At 41.9% G+C, this 14,766-nt stretch overlaps 1 long non-coding RNA gene across 2 annotated transcripts in view; it reads right to left on the bottom strand.

Moving 5' to 3' along the window:
* The window catches only part of LOC146812280 (uncharacterized), a 369,505-nt gene that overhangs the window by 76,749 nt on the left and 277,990 nt on the right, over positions 1-14,766 (bottom strand). For both annotated transcript variants that reach the window (XR_014965894.1, XR_014965895.1), the window contains one exon: positions 1,313-1,362. This is a non-coding gene — a long non-coding RNA (uncharacterized LOC146812280). The remainder of the gene's footprint in view (positions 1-1,312; positions 1,363-14,766) is intronic.

Raw genomic sequence — 14,766 nt, forward strand, 5'->3', positions numbered from 1 at the left:
ATTATTACGCTGCAACTCACCTACAAGTCTCCTCACCAGATCTTCAGCCCTATACATGTATCTTTGTACCTCCTGATAGTGGTAATGAATTCAACACATCAATTACGGAATCTGAGTATTTTCCAACAATTGATGAGAAATTGACTACCCTACAAAATTACTTTGAGGGCACATTTATTGGCCATCAAAACAGATCAGGCAGGAGGCAGCCAAGGTTCACTGTTGAATGCTGGAACTGTTACACAACCTACTTAGAGGGATGTGCAAAGAATAATAGTGTAATAGAGGGATGACTACTCCTTCAACAAATCAATAGGAAACCCTCATCCAAACTTTGCTCCTTAGTCAATTTCTCAGAATTTATACAAGTTTCAAAGAAATGTGAATAGCACAATCATATACAGGTAGTCTGAACCCACGTGTTTCAAAAAGAACAAAAGAAATGCCCTAGCAACTACTGGGTCAAATATAACAATTTTCGTTGGTGGTGGCTTCAGGCTACCTAGACAAATTTGCACACATACTACATTTCTTAAAGACTAACACCTATTCTATCTTACTTGCGTGTTTTGTATTTTTTGAAGACATTAGTTTGCCATTGTTGAAATATTTTTTTTCATTAAAGGAATGTTGGGCTGCCTACCTGAAGTTGTCATTTCTTCATCTCTTGGTGATTTATAAACAACCACTCTTCACCAAGAGTCTGAGCACTCCAATGATCAAAATTCACGAATCCATATTTAATGAAGCTATCCAAATCCTGTTGTAAACTAATTAAAAAAATACAATGGCATAGCCATATTTCCTAACAAAACCACTGTTTGAAAAATTACCGTGTAGTCTAAAAAAAACACATACCAACAAAATAACATCCTAAAAAAGATGTTTTTTTGAAGAGAAAAAATGCAACAACAAATCCATTAATCCAATCTGCTGTCCAGATGATTAAATTCGATCTATACCCTCCGAAAAGATGTCCCAAAATCCAATGGTGCACAGTCAAAATGTTTTTTTTGAACAAAACATCCTGAAAAAACATTCTACATGCCGCCAAAATCTAATAGTTGATCCAGGGCATTTCTCATTTTGGTTTAATAGAAATCTTGTTTTTTCTTTAAATAAACCAAAAAATGAAAGAAAAAAAAAATCAACTCTATGTGGGCCTACCACCGCTAGCTCCAGAGAAATGAAAAAGTGGTTAAAACATTCAAAACAAACATCTTAGTACTAACACGCATCTAATTACCGCCCTCTTCTCTCCTTACAATAAAGTATGCCACTCAATCTGTTTATTAAATTTAATTTGTCTTACCTGACCACAGTCATTCCTTGCTTCTGATCTTGACCGCAATGCTCCACCGACTGTAAAAACAGAAGCACAACCGTATATGTGAAACCTGAAAGTAAAAAGGATAATTTCTCCATTGACCTCTATGGAAAAGCGTGAGAAAGTACTTTATTTTTTTTTTATTGTTTACAATTGTGTACAACAATTTACAATTGTTTACAATAAAGGAATTTATTTAGAAAAAACTTCAACTATGTCATATTTTTTAATTTGTTTGCAGAATTTTATTGCACTATCAAATTTTTTTTGTCTAAACAAAGTTACATGGATACGTTTAATCTGATTTTTTAAATGATTTAGATATATTTTTCCCCATATTTAAAAGTGTGTTTTATTTAGAGTTTATTAACATATGAAAGAGGTATGACAGCTCCTCATGCTAAACATCTTTTTAAAATGCATTATTTATTAATTGATTTAAAATTAACACCAGAGTATTAATACACTTTACCACCCAAACACCCTATTTCCCACATATCTAATGCCAGTGTGTGGTGCACACCCAAGAGTATTTTGGGGATTTAAAATATATATATATATATATATATATATATATATATATATATATATATATATATATATAAAATATTAACAAATATTTCAAATACATTAATACCCACATATTTGAATTAATACTGTAGTATTAATACACTAGCCACCCAAACCCATATTTCCCTCCCACATCATGCCAGAGGGTGGGTGCTATACAACGAACAGCAATTATGTCTAATTAACCCAGTTCCTCACACATCCCATACTGTAGGGTAGATGTACACCCCCACAATTGTTTTTATATTTTTTTAACGAAATAGAAATAAAAATATATTAAATTAATTCCCATTTATTAAAATGAAAACATAAGTATTAAAATACTCGCCCGCCCAAATCCCCTATTTCCCTCACAACAATTTATTTATCGATTTAAAATAAAGTTTTAAAAACACAAACCTTAACCAAAAGCAAATTAAACATCAATATTTACCATTATTCCAATATTAAACTTAACTATTAAACGTGCCATAAAATGGATACTAATGGAATGCATTTTAATGGCATCTGCTTTGTGATGGCATGCATTGTAATGTATTTTGCATTGTAAAAAAATGCCTTGTAAAACCCTTATGTTGTAATGGTAGTTTCCTAATTTGGAAACCAGGCATGCAGTACTACCTCTTGGCAAGCCTAGTTATGATGAGGACGGTAGGCCAGCCCTCGACATCTCTAATAAATTATGGGATAAACCAAAGCAACAAAAAACAAGACAACATGGAGGTACTCCATATCCAGAGTCCTCAGAGACGTAACGATTTTCGAAACTGCACTATAATTAAGTCTTCAGAAAGATTCCTGATATGTGTTCTCCTTGTTCCTTTCAAAAATTATCGGACTAACAGTAAAAAACAGAGGAGGGCGATCTGATCTCAGACAAGGAGAGTATGTGCTACTGAAAACAGAGACAACGCTCGTCTGATGTAAAGATAACAGAGGAGGATAGGCTCCTACATAAAGCACATTTCAAAAGTTTCAACATTGCCAGCGAGATGCCACTGAATGTGAGAACCCTCCTTCTGAACAGGAGTTGGGCAGTGACTCTCGGCAGTGCAACAGCGGTCACCATAGTACGCCGGAATCTCCACCAATTTCTGGTAATGAAAGCATTATAGTTGAAACCTCGGACTACTGCATAGCCCCTCCAGACAGACTGTCAATTGGAAATCCAAATTGAGGCGATATTCAACTCATCATTAAAGCAATTTTTTGGGACAACTTGACTACCTATGATATTCTATTGCCAGAGGTCGATTGGCCCCCACCTTTTGTTCTTGAGTGCTCCCAAGGTGAGAATGTTATTCTCCCTTCTTTCTCACATCTCATCCCAGACAAGGTCAAACATGCATATGTATCTGAATGGGAACTTGCCTTGGCCCCAGATCTTTATCGTAATTACACATGTTGAGATAAGGAAAGGATTCCCCCTCAACATGCTATTCCTATACTTTTTCCTATACTCAAATTCAGCCACAGTATTCTATTAAATGGGATGCTAAAATTCCTGTTAAAGAAATCCTATCCCAACTTGAATGCCAGGGAATAAAATAACCCTGAGTCTTTCAAATGAATAATCCACTTTTTCCTGTCCTGAAACCTGATCGCTCCTATCGTATAGGACTAGATTACAGACATTTGAATAGTTATACTCACACATTTGCAGTGCAAAATACCCATGGTACGGTTCTGATTAATAATAATGTCGCTAGGAAATACAAAACCACATTGGACATTTCAAATGCTCTTTTCAGTCACAATTTGGCTCCTGAGAGCCGTGGCTAGTCACCATTTAGCACCCTCAGTTTTCAGAGGCTTCCTGACTTTCTATGGGCTATAAGAACAGCCTGTGAGGCACGCATTGTGTTGATTCTCTATGAGATCGACCCAGATGTTCTTTCCTATGTTGATGATATCTATCTCACAGATGATGAATTGAGCCCTCAATTGGCAAGAGCAGATCAATATTTTTGTGATTTGCTGAACTTGATTACAAAAGTAACTTAAAAAAAATCTTACACAGCTTTTCTCAGTGTCCTTTTTTAACTTAAAAATCAGGGGATAAGTCTTGCCCCTCATTTTCTGTAAAAGTGTGCTCAAGTGCAGCCTCCATGAACACTTACAAAAAATTAAGTTTCCATTGGGATTTTTGAATTTTGGTAGGACAATCATACCCGATTATGCACAAAACATTAACATGCTTTATGCCTTAGTACATCCTAATTTTTCCACTTCCTGTTGGACATCGAAATACATTGCAACACTTAGTTCTTTACAATCCGATTTGTTTGATACACGAAGCCTGCATACACTGTTAACACCACTAACTTGGTCATCCGGGTATTACGGGGCGGAATTGGACTTACATATGTAAATTTTATGAAGGGGAAACCATACCCATAGCATATAAATTGCTTCTATATTCTCCTGCAGAAATGCATTTTGCTTCTACTAAAAAAATTCTAAATACTGTACAGATGGAATTGAAGGAACGTCCACTTGCTCAAAGTTAACACATTATTGTTTTTCCAATGCCTGCCTTCATGCCATCACAAAAGAAAACATTCCTATTGCAAAGGCCCTCCATCTCTGATGGTTACAATGGGCTACGTCCTTAAAAGTCATGGATGCAGACTTTGTCTTCAACCCTTCTTTGCAAACATTTTTGCAATATGAAGGCCTTTATCCACTGCCTTCTTCAGTTTTGCCTCTTGTTCAATGCACACAATCTACACAGGTGTTTGAGCTCACCCTGCTATAGGTTCTAAGCAGCAGTAGTCTACAGCATGTGCTATCAGTATTGACACTATGTCAGATGGCGTTTTTCACCCACCAAGTACTTGCACCCAGTCCCTTTGGGACTGTACTGCGCAGTTAGCTGAAATTAAAGCTTTATTCCTTGCTCTTCAAAATATGGATCCTGAATTCCCCACCCTTATTGTGCTTGTTCTGTATTACTGTGTACTGTTCTTTAACGATAACTTACATTTTTGGTGATAATGATTTTAAGGATTCCAAGGTTAGCACAATAAAGCACAAACAGCTTTGGATGAGAGTGACAGATATAAAGGCTAGATGGCCACAAACTCATATTATACATACATTGAGTCATCAACTTGTTGGGACACACGCCGTAGGGAACACTCTGGCTGATTAACTGCCAAATCTGCAGTTACCACATCTCAAATATCAGCAGTAACACGCTCTCAAACTCGTTTCTATAATGATATCTTGGATGCCGTTAATGCATTTAAAAATGGCACAGCTTTACCGAATAGCTTTACTACAAAATATAGATTTTGTGATTCCCAATGCAGACAGGATTTAATTATAGCAGCACACAAAGGTGTAGCTTTCACTCATGCTGGAGTAGCTGCCACTATTTTGCCCTTGCGGCAACGTTATTGGTGGCAAGGTATATACCAACAGACCAGGAAATATGTTTTAACTTGTGACATCTGTCAGCAAATCAGTAGTTCCACTGTGTCTCTTCCACCACAGACATTTTTATTTATATTCAGCCTTTTGGCTGCTTTTACTTAGATCATTGTGGCCCATTGATTTCATATACAGCGTTCAAATACATTTTGGTTGCAGTGTGTTCTTGATATAGATTGCTTTGGGTTTGTCCTACATCGCTCGGCTGACATGTGAACTGTTATAAAAGACTTGCAAGTCTATCGGTACATATGCCTGTTGAGCATTCCATTCAGGCCAATGTCCTACATTCGCTTCTAAAGAATACCATTGTTCTCTTAAGTCCATGTGTGTGCAAGTGTATTTTTCTTCTCCAGATAGATTCAAGGATAATTCTGTTGTAGAGAGAATATACCTCGACTTAAAGCAGTCCTTAGTGGCTTGAGTATTAGGTACAGGGCGTGGTTGGTCAAACCATCTTTATGGGGTTTAACAAGCGTTAAATAACCTCCCTAAAAGATCTCTGGGTTTGCGGACCACATATGAAGTACTTTTTGGTATCAAGATGCATGTTCAAGATATTGATGGTCCAGACGTTGTAGCAGCTGCCACAACCTTTGACGTAGATCACTATTGTGCCATCTTACAAGACCTACAAAAGTTTTGGGACACTCAATCTTGCAAACACTTGCCAAAGTCTCTCTCTTCCAGTAATGCAGAAGAAATTACAGTTTCCAGCTGGCTTCCAAAGATTGGAGATCTAGTTTGATAGAAGGTGGCGATCAAAAAGGAATTCAGCCCAATGTACCATGCTCCTGTTATAGTACTTGGTGTCCAAGAAAGGCAAACAGTGATTCTGCCACCACTTCCGGGATACAAAGACAAATGCTTTGTCTCTATTGAACATGTTAAACTACACCAATTGGCTGATTCTGCATAGTATGACAGAGTAGTCATTCTTTTACACAACATTTTCAATTGTGGCCCTTGACCACCAACAATGCCGATACTCCCTCATGGAGTCAGGAGGTCGAGTCCTCTGCACACTGCCCGTTTGTTCTATCAAGTCCCATACCTGGATGTCGTATATAATGATCAACCATTGGCAAATCCTAAATTGTATTTTTCTAGCCCTACTGCTGAGTCATAGCCGCCTGTTTTACAGCTAAGTACCTCCAGGTATTATATGGATCAAGATGTTTTTTCTTCACAGTGCTTCAGTTTTGTACACGCCTACAGCATGGATTTGTTTTGATTTCTTCGTTACAACGCACGTATCTAGTCCCCCTTTTGTATACATGTCAGGATCATACTTTCCTTTGTTTTCCTGTTCCTATGGATTGCATTTGTGACTATTTCCAACTTAATAATGGCCAATATCTGGGAGCGTGGCCTAGCCGAGCAGCAAAATGGCCGCTCTTTGAGTGTGCTCTGCCACCTGAGGCCAAAATCCGTACATAATCTGCCCTTAAGTGGGACCATCGGCGACAACCGGCAGCAGACCTGTGCACTGTGAGGTGCAAGGCTCGTACTGATACCACTTTACGGATGGCGGAGGGCCGCAGTGCTTCCCCCGGCAACTGCACATTGGGGCTGCCAGGCGTGGGGCCTGGGAGTGCCGGGCTGACGCTGGGAGACGAGAGACCAAAATCAGCGCCTGACTCAGGACGTTGGAGGCTGGCGAGAGAGGGCCGCTCGGCCGGGACGAGTCTCCTTCCCTGTGGTGAAGCCAAAGCACACATAGACCCTCTGACCGCAGGCCCGCCATCTTGCGGTGTGTGGAAGAGGCCTGTAGATACCTGCTGCAGCTGTGACGAGGGCCCCAGTGCTCAGAGACAGCAACGGACCTCGCTCAGAGACATTGACGTGTTGAACCCCTGGGAGCTGGACGGACCTGAAGTTGATCGGCGTTGGAGGTGCGGGGTGGGGGCTGGGTGGGGGGTGAGGCGGCCTGCTCTCTCGCTACTGGCTTGTCGCTGAGTGCCTCTGTGGCTAAAAAAATTGGCCCTGGCTGGTGTGAGGGCCCACTGGCCGGCTGTTGTTTTTGTCCGCTCCCCCGGATTAAAGCCTAATCGTGCGCAGGCCTTCAAATACTACTTGAGCGCCTGATGCGCAACCAGCCCTGCCATGCTAGAGATATTTACTGAGACACTGTGGGAAGCTGCCTGTGCTATCTTACTAACGCCTGCAGACCTTGGGATGGGATCGTAATTGCTACCCACCAGGGATGTCAGAGGGGAGTGATTGAGGCCTTGCCTGCTGTTTGGGATCTGATGCCTACCGGGTGAGAGCTGAGCGAGGGGTGCGGCAGCCAGCCGCGCCTATGTGCCGACGGACACAGTCAGGAGCCTCAGGCATCGGAGCTCTTGCTACAGCTGATCCGGCTGACGGGGGTACAGAAGGTCTGCAATCAGGCGCAATCAGAGGGAAGGTAAAATGCTATTAGAATGATGCTACATACTTCCTTGGAAGCTGCTTGGTGATCGCTGCCCTTGCATGGGTTATTAACATTTGTCACAGACAGTTGGATCTGCCTGGGCGGTTCATCTGTTTTGGCAAAGGCGTGGTGACAGCCAAGTGCCTAAACTGCGCAGCTATGGGGAAACACGAGGCCCGACAGTCTAAATTGCCCTTTGAGAGCAAGCGCACGATGCGCCAGACAGACCCTGGCACAGAGGGAGAAGGAGACACCCCGACAGCACCAGCTTCGGACGACCGGGAGGATGACATGCAAGCACTGCTGCTTGAAATGAGGTCCAGACTTCAAACCATAGACACTAAACTCAATGTTCTCACTTTTTGTTAGACCGGTCAGAAAACAAGTGGACACCCACGAGAACAGACTGGATCAGCTTGAAAACAGCTCCTCGGACGCTCACGAATTTCAGGTGGAGGCTAAAGAACAGCTATTACAAATGGACAAAGTACTGACATTGATTAGGGCTAGGAACGATGACCTGGAAGCTCGATCACGACGCAACCACGTCCGCATTACAGGCATAACTGAAACGACTGCCATCTCCAAGATGGAAACATTTGTTGAGGAAATGCTGCGCGAGTTGTTTGGTTCAGCTCTCTTATCGGTCTTCATTGTGGAATGGGCACATCGCATGATGGGGCCGCGGCCTCCTATGGGGTCCACTCCCCGCCCAATCCTGGCCCGACTGCTAAATTACCGAGATTGGGATGTAGTAATATGTCAAGCTAAAGAGCATGGCACAATCCAGTATAAAGGGAATATCATCTCCTTTTTCCCAGACTTTACCCCCATGATGCAGGCGGTGTGCCATGAATTTGAGCCAGACAAATGCCTTCTCATGCAGGCGGAGGTTTCCTACGCGCTGCTGTATCCTGCGAAGTTAAAGGTCTCTCACAAAGGCAATACTCATTTTTTCATAGACGCAAAGTCAGCCACGAAGTTCGCTAAACATGTGGGTGGACTGAAACGTGCCTCCAGTTGTGCAAAAACGCCTAGCCCTGAGAACCACCTACGCGACAATGACTGATCAATTTGCATGACCTCCGGAGAGGAGGAACGTGTCGTCCTAAATAATCTTGAAATCTGTTTATGTTTTAGAATGTTAGCGCTCTGCTATTAATACTACCTTGACCTTTTGCTGGGTCTGTCTGACTGATTTCTACACCTTGTTTGCACTTATACCGATGGTTCCTCTATAGACCTCAGCCACACCGCCTTCTGGTAGGGCTGTTCGCCGGTTAGACCATGCCTCTGGGGAGAGCTCCCAAGGTTCATTCACAGGTTCTGTCCTGGAACGCATTGTTCTGGTGTTTTTTCAAGGAAGGATATAAACAACCTGATTGTGGGGTTGGTGTGGGGGGCGGAACTGTTCTGTTGGGGATGTTAGTCAGGGACACAAGTGACAATGACCTAAAAGGAGGTACAGATTGCAGCATTGGTTGTAACACACCATGGTACACGCAACACTTAGAGGCATTCACCACACCTGAGCATATGTTGCGTGGGGTTCTTTACACACAACTGAACTGGACATTGCCAATGAACGCCTACTGCCCCCAATAGTCTGGCAGACTACAGATTCATGACATGGAATATCCGGGGACTGAACGACTGCAGGAAAACCAGGCTAGTTCACTTTTACTTGAGCAAGCATCGTATCGATATCTGTTTGGTACAAGAAACTCATCTAAACAGTCCATCCCCCCCCCCTTAGGCTGCACGCTAATTATTGGGGCCATGCATACTCCTCTATCTATTCTAATTATGCAAGGGGAGTAGCAATATTGCTTCGGCAGGGCATAGACTGGAAAGCTGAGGAAATACAGACAGACCCTGGGGGACGCTATGTTATCCTCTGCGGTTCATTGGGAGGGACAAGAATGACCATTGTAGCAGTGTACGGTCCGAACGTGGATTGTCCCAAATTTTTCAGGGTTGTATGGGCCAAAGTACTACTTGTTGGGTGTGATACAATAATCCGGGGTGGCGATTTTAAAGTTGTGCTCAATAATTCCCTAGATTGGCAGTGCAGCGCTCACACACTACATCCACACTCTAGAGACAGCCTCAATGCTATATTGGGACAGGGTAGTTTGGTTGATATCTGGAGGCAGAGAAACCCGAGGGTAGCGGAAGGCACCTGCAGTATGTTGCTTCCAACACTGGGTCAGTCTCCACACAAGCTACCTCTTTGGGAGGCATTCAATGTAGTTATACGGGGGAAATGCATCTCTTGTCAGGCTGGTCTTCTTAAGTACATTAGAGGTATGCTGGTCTCCCTGGAAGCACCCATTAAGGCACTGGAAACAGCATATTTCTCTACCAAAGACCCGACATTATTAGTGTCCATAAAATAATTAGTCCTCTAATTTGAAGAGGAGGCCTGCAGGGAGGTACAATTTCTAAGCAAACATTCCCACGGGGAAGGAGACAGGCCTGGTAAGATGTCAGCACACATGCTAAAAGTCGCACGCAGTCACTTATATCTCCGAGATAGCGGGGGAGGACTCCAAAATAGTCAGAGGCCATCAAGCGGTCATGAATGGATTCACTGACTTTTACACTATATATTATACACTGCTCAGCATCGAACAACACTAGAAGACCTCTTGCCATACTTTTAATCTGTTGAGCTACTTTGGCTTGGACGGGCACATAGAGACTACCTGGACGCTCCTTTCACTTCTCATGATGTACAGCAGGTTATTAGTAGCCTCCCGGCAGACAAGGTGCCCGGATTCGATGGCTTGACAACCGCCTTTTATAAGACATACGCTGATATATTAGCGCCCTAGCTGGTTGCGGTCTTTGAGGAAGCCCAGGAATCAGGGACACTCCCACTGTCCATGAGAGAGGCGATCATCCAAACTATACCCCCTCCTAAAACAGAGGAGCTCCTCAGCTTTCCTAATGTGCGCCGGCAGGCTGTTCCAAGCCATCGCTGCACCATAGGAAAACGTATTTCCTCCCTAGCTGGCCTTTATTATCCGGAGTTGGGGAGCAGCGCACTCCTGTTTGCTTACTATACTGTCTGATTACAGTTCTTGATATAGGTGCCGCAGTGTTATGCTTGCTGTCTATCGGGCATTTAATTCTTTATTATCCGGGGCACAACCACTAGTTTGCTTTCGGCAGAGTGCAGTGCTCTCCCTGGTACATACCACTTAAAGCACTCATTCAAAAACTCTGGGCCACTGCCCTTCAATGCTTTGAATACCGTGCACAACGCCTTAAATTGAACTCGTCTGAATACCGGCAGCCAGTGCAGTTGCCGTATTGCCTCTAGGACAGAGGCAAACCTTGGAGTGCCTGTTGGCAGTCTCACCGCCGCGTTTTGTACCATCTATAGTCTGTGCAGATGTTTTTTTTTCAGATTCAGGTACAGACTGTTACAGTAGTCCAAACGGGACAGAATCAGTGCTGAGACTGCTAACCTGAAACCATCCGTAGGAAGAGACAATTTTATTTTTTTCTATATCCTAAGGATATGGAAGCATGTTGAAACTATGGAGTGTGGTCTGTAGTCTCATATTCTGTGAGATATGTATTCTTTTCTTTTTGGAACTCCAAGGGTGGGGGGTGGACAATGGTCCCATTGTGTTCAATTAAAATGGCTACGCTGTCCACTAGCACAGTTCGTAAAGTGATGTCCATAATGATAGCGGAACATATCAGTGTAATTGGCAGAATATGGTATATGTCTTCTGGTTCTAAAACATCATAATACTCTAATTCAGAAACCATAGCATTTACAGTATCAACATCTCAATCATCTGAATGCAACCCCAGTACATTTACATCACCCATAGAAACTTAACACACATGATATCTGCAGGATCAACATAGGACCAAATGGCTAAAATGTTAATGAGGGACAAGTCCTTCTCATTTTATGCGATGATGAATGATCACTACTGTACTAACCAGTGGTTTACCTCCAGGTTGAGGAAGCATAACAACTAACCCGATGATGATGCTGTCACGTTCGTAAGAGCTAGGCGAAGAATCAAGATATACCGCCAATCCAACCTCTGTACGTGAATGAGGGTTTTTTATCAGTATACTACACGAAAACTTACAAACCCTGGTTACTCAGGTCAAGTGATCCATTCCCCATTTGATATTTGAGGTTATTGATATTGTGCAGAGTGACATTCCAACCTTATATCATGGGCAAAGTCAGCTTAGATCTTTTAAGCACTTTAGCTAGACACTTCAGAAGGGGCGAGTTCCATGGCATTACTTGAAATGTACCCATTTGTTTTCACCATTGAACTTAATACACAAACAACAACTAATGGCCATAGAAGACGTGACATACATATATATATACATATATATATTACCTACTGGCGGTCGCCAGTAGGTAGTTATAGATAAGACCTATTTTCGATAGGAAATCCGCAAAATTCGATTCCCAATCAGTCCGGCGCCGGTTGACGAAGCTTCGCTAAATTTTCCAAACTTTTGGCCAGCTCCGGTCCGCTCCTATCCTGAAAGTTTCGTGGTGATTCGTCAAGCGGGGGCAGAGAAAAAAGGGGGGTCCCAAAACACATTTTCCCCATGCAATTTCCCATAGGACCTGTTGGCGCAGCTACAGCCCGAACTGCTGAACGGAATTACACCAAATTTGGCAAGGAGGTAGTCCTCAGTTCAGATTCGTGCCTTTTGCATAAATGGTGTAAATCCGTTCAGTAGTTCCTGAGAAAATTAGACTAAAAAAGATAGATATATCTATGGCCTCGGAGAATCCACACACCCTAAGCGCACCCTCCCCAAACCAAGCGCACACCCTCCCGATCACGCGCTGAATGCTAATTGGCTGTCAAGTGTCGGTCTACATTCAGAACCAGGAACTGTTGGCAGCCATTTTGTGCCTCGGTAGAAGCGAGGCTGATTAAGTAACGAAAATAAGTGTGTGAAAGATGTAAAGGAGGCAGGGTAGAAATACTCTGACCCTCTAGTGTTGCTTAGGGGGTCCCAGAAGGACCCCCTGGGGCCCCCTTTTTAAACTTCCTAACGCGTTGGGTGCGCGGATCCAAGGAAAAATAAAAAGGACATTTTTGGCAGATAAACATCAAGCTTAAGTGTTTTGTTGTTGAGTGGCTCTAAAAAGAGCCGTTGTGTTAATTGAGAGTTTTTGGTACTTATAAGTAAGTACCTATACAGAGTCTAAAGTTGTTGAGGAAGACTATTTCCTTCATCAGTAAAGTGTACTCCATCTCTCCTATACATCTCTTGCATATAAAAGAGCAGATTGTTATTGTAAATGGACCCCATTCTATAGTCTCGGAGAAAAGCAGAAACAGATTTGATTTATTCACAGGTTTCCTTGCTTTCTCAATTTGTGGACAAAAATGATTGGATCAGTTCCATTTCTGCCTTTGGCATATGTTAGAATACACAAAAGCAGTTTTGGGAAAAAGTGAAATCAATTCTGCAAAGGTGTCCTTCATAAGCATTTCCAGACCTACCCCAGTCAAAGTGCCTAGGTCATTGCCACCATAGTGCACTATTATGAGGTCAGGGTGTTGGATATGCATAAAGGATTTCACTAATGGCATCAATTGGTGCCACTTTAACCCTCTCTGTCCAATCCATTCAATGTCTACATTTAGCAAACCTAGGTCTTTGTGAATGCCTTTGTTTTCTGCATACCTTTGGCTCCAGAAAATATAGCTGTGTCCCACAATCCACACTCTAAGCATCTTGAAGGGAGGTTTGGATGCACTCAGATGGTCTCTGTAAATGAAATGGCAGTTTGTAAAGTAAGATTTCTCTAAAATGGTGGCCAAGATGCAGTTTTGAAAAAAGACAAGAAATCATTGGTTGTTTGACAACCTTCTACAGTGAAAGGTAGGGTGCATGTTTCTGTTTTTTAAACGCATGATTCTTATTGGTTAACAAAAACTGATTGAAAGGAACATTATATATGATAAGCTGATATGTTGAAAAGTCAAGCACACTTGCGGTTTTGATTAGCAACATTGTGTGCTGAACTTGTGACCTGTGTGCTCATTTCAGTGTTCCATGACCTGTTTCTATGGTAACAGGCAGAAGGCAGATTGGGGGTAGGGTTCAAATTTATGTCATTTGGAAAGGGTTGAAATGTTTAACCAATAGAAATGTGTGTTTGCTTTTGAATTTATGTGGGAAGGAGTGTGATTTGATGTTTACATGTATATGTGTGGAAAATGAGAGGGAAAATTTCTTGGTTTTGCTGACAGGTGCACAGTGCAGAGATTCTGTATAGGAAAATCTGGTGTGTGACTGATATACTTCTTAATCTACAAAACAACTTGAAAGGTGAGTTATTTAATTGTGAGGGGATGTATGTGGTCTATTTTGATTTTAATCAGACTAATGTATTTCTCCTGGTAAAGTGCAGGGAGTACTTTTTTTGTCTACAATCTTATTGACTGTGTGTGCATGTAGAAATCATTCTGTGATAAGCATTTGTGTTTTTAATGTGTTTGCAGACAGATAACTGTGCTGTTTTTATATTTTAGTGCAATTAGAAATCAGTCATTGTTTATAAATTTGTGAAATGAGTCATGTTTCTACACTAAAATGTAGTATTCGTAGATTAAGAAATGTGTTTTGGTATAGTGCAAGGAATAGTGTTGTTTGTCTAGGATCACACAGTGAGTCTGAGTGCATTTAGGAATCATTTTGAGAGAAACATTTTGGTACTAATCTGTAGTAGTAGATTTTCTGCAATGTGTGCAGTCACCTTAGATCTTATAGACTAGTAAATGTGTTTTGTACAAGGGATGGTTGTCTGTCTACAATCACACTGAGTCTGTGTGTATTTGGGTAAGCATTGTGAGAGAAGCATTTGGTAAAATTATGTATTTGCTGACAGACAATTGTTTTGAAACCTGTCATGTTGTCAAGTTTTAGTAGTATTAAAAGCCAGTCTTTGCTTGTGCATTGATAAAATGAGTCAGGCTTTGACACTAAAGTGCAGTACTTA

Source organism: Triturus cristatus, chromosome 7 (genome assembly GCF_964204655.1).
Source record: "Triturus cristatus chromosome 7, aTriCri1.1, whole genome shotgun sequence".
Taxonomy (NCBI): domain Eukaryota; kingdom Metazoa; phylum Chordata; class Amphibia; order Caudata; family Salamandridae; genus Triturus; species Triturus cristatus.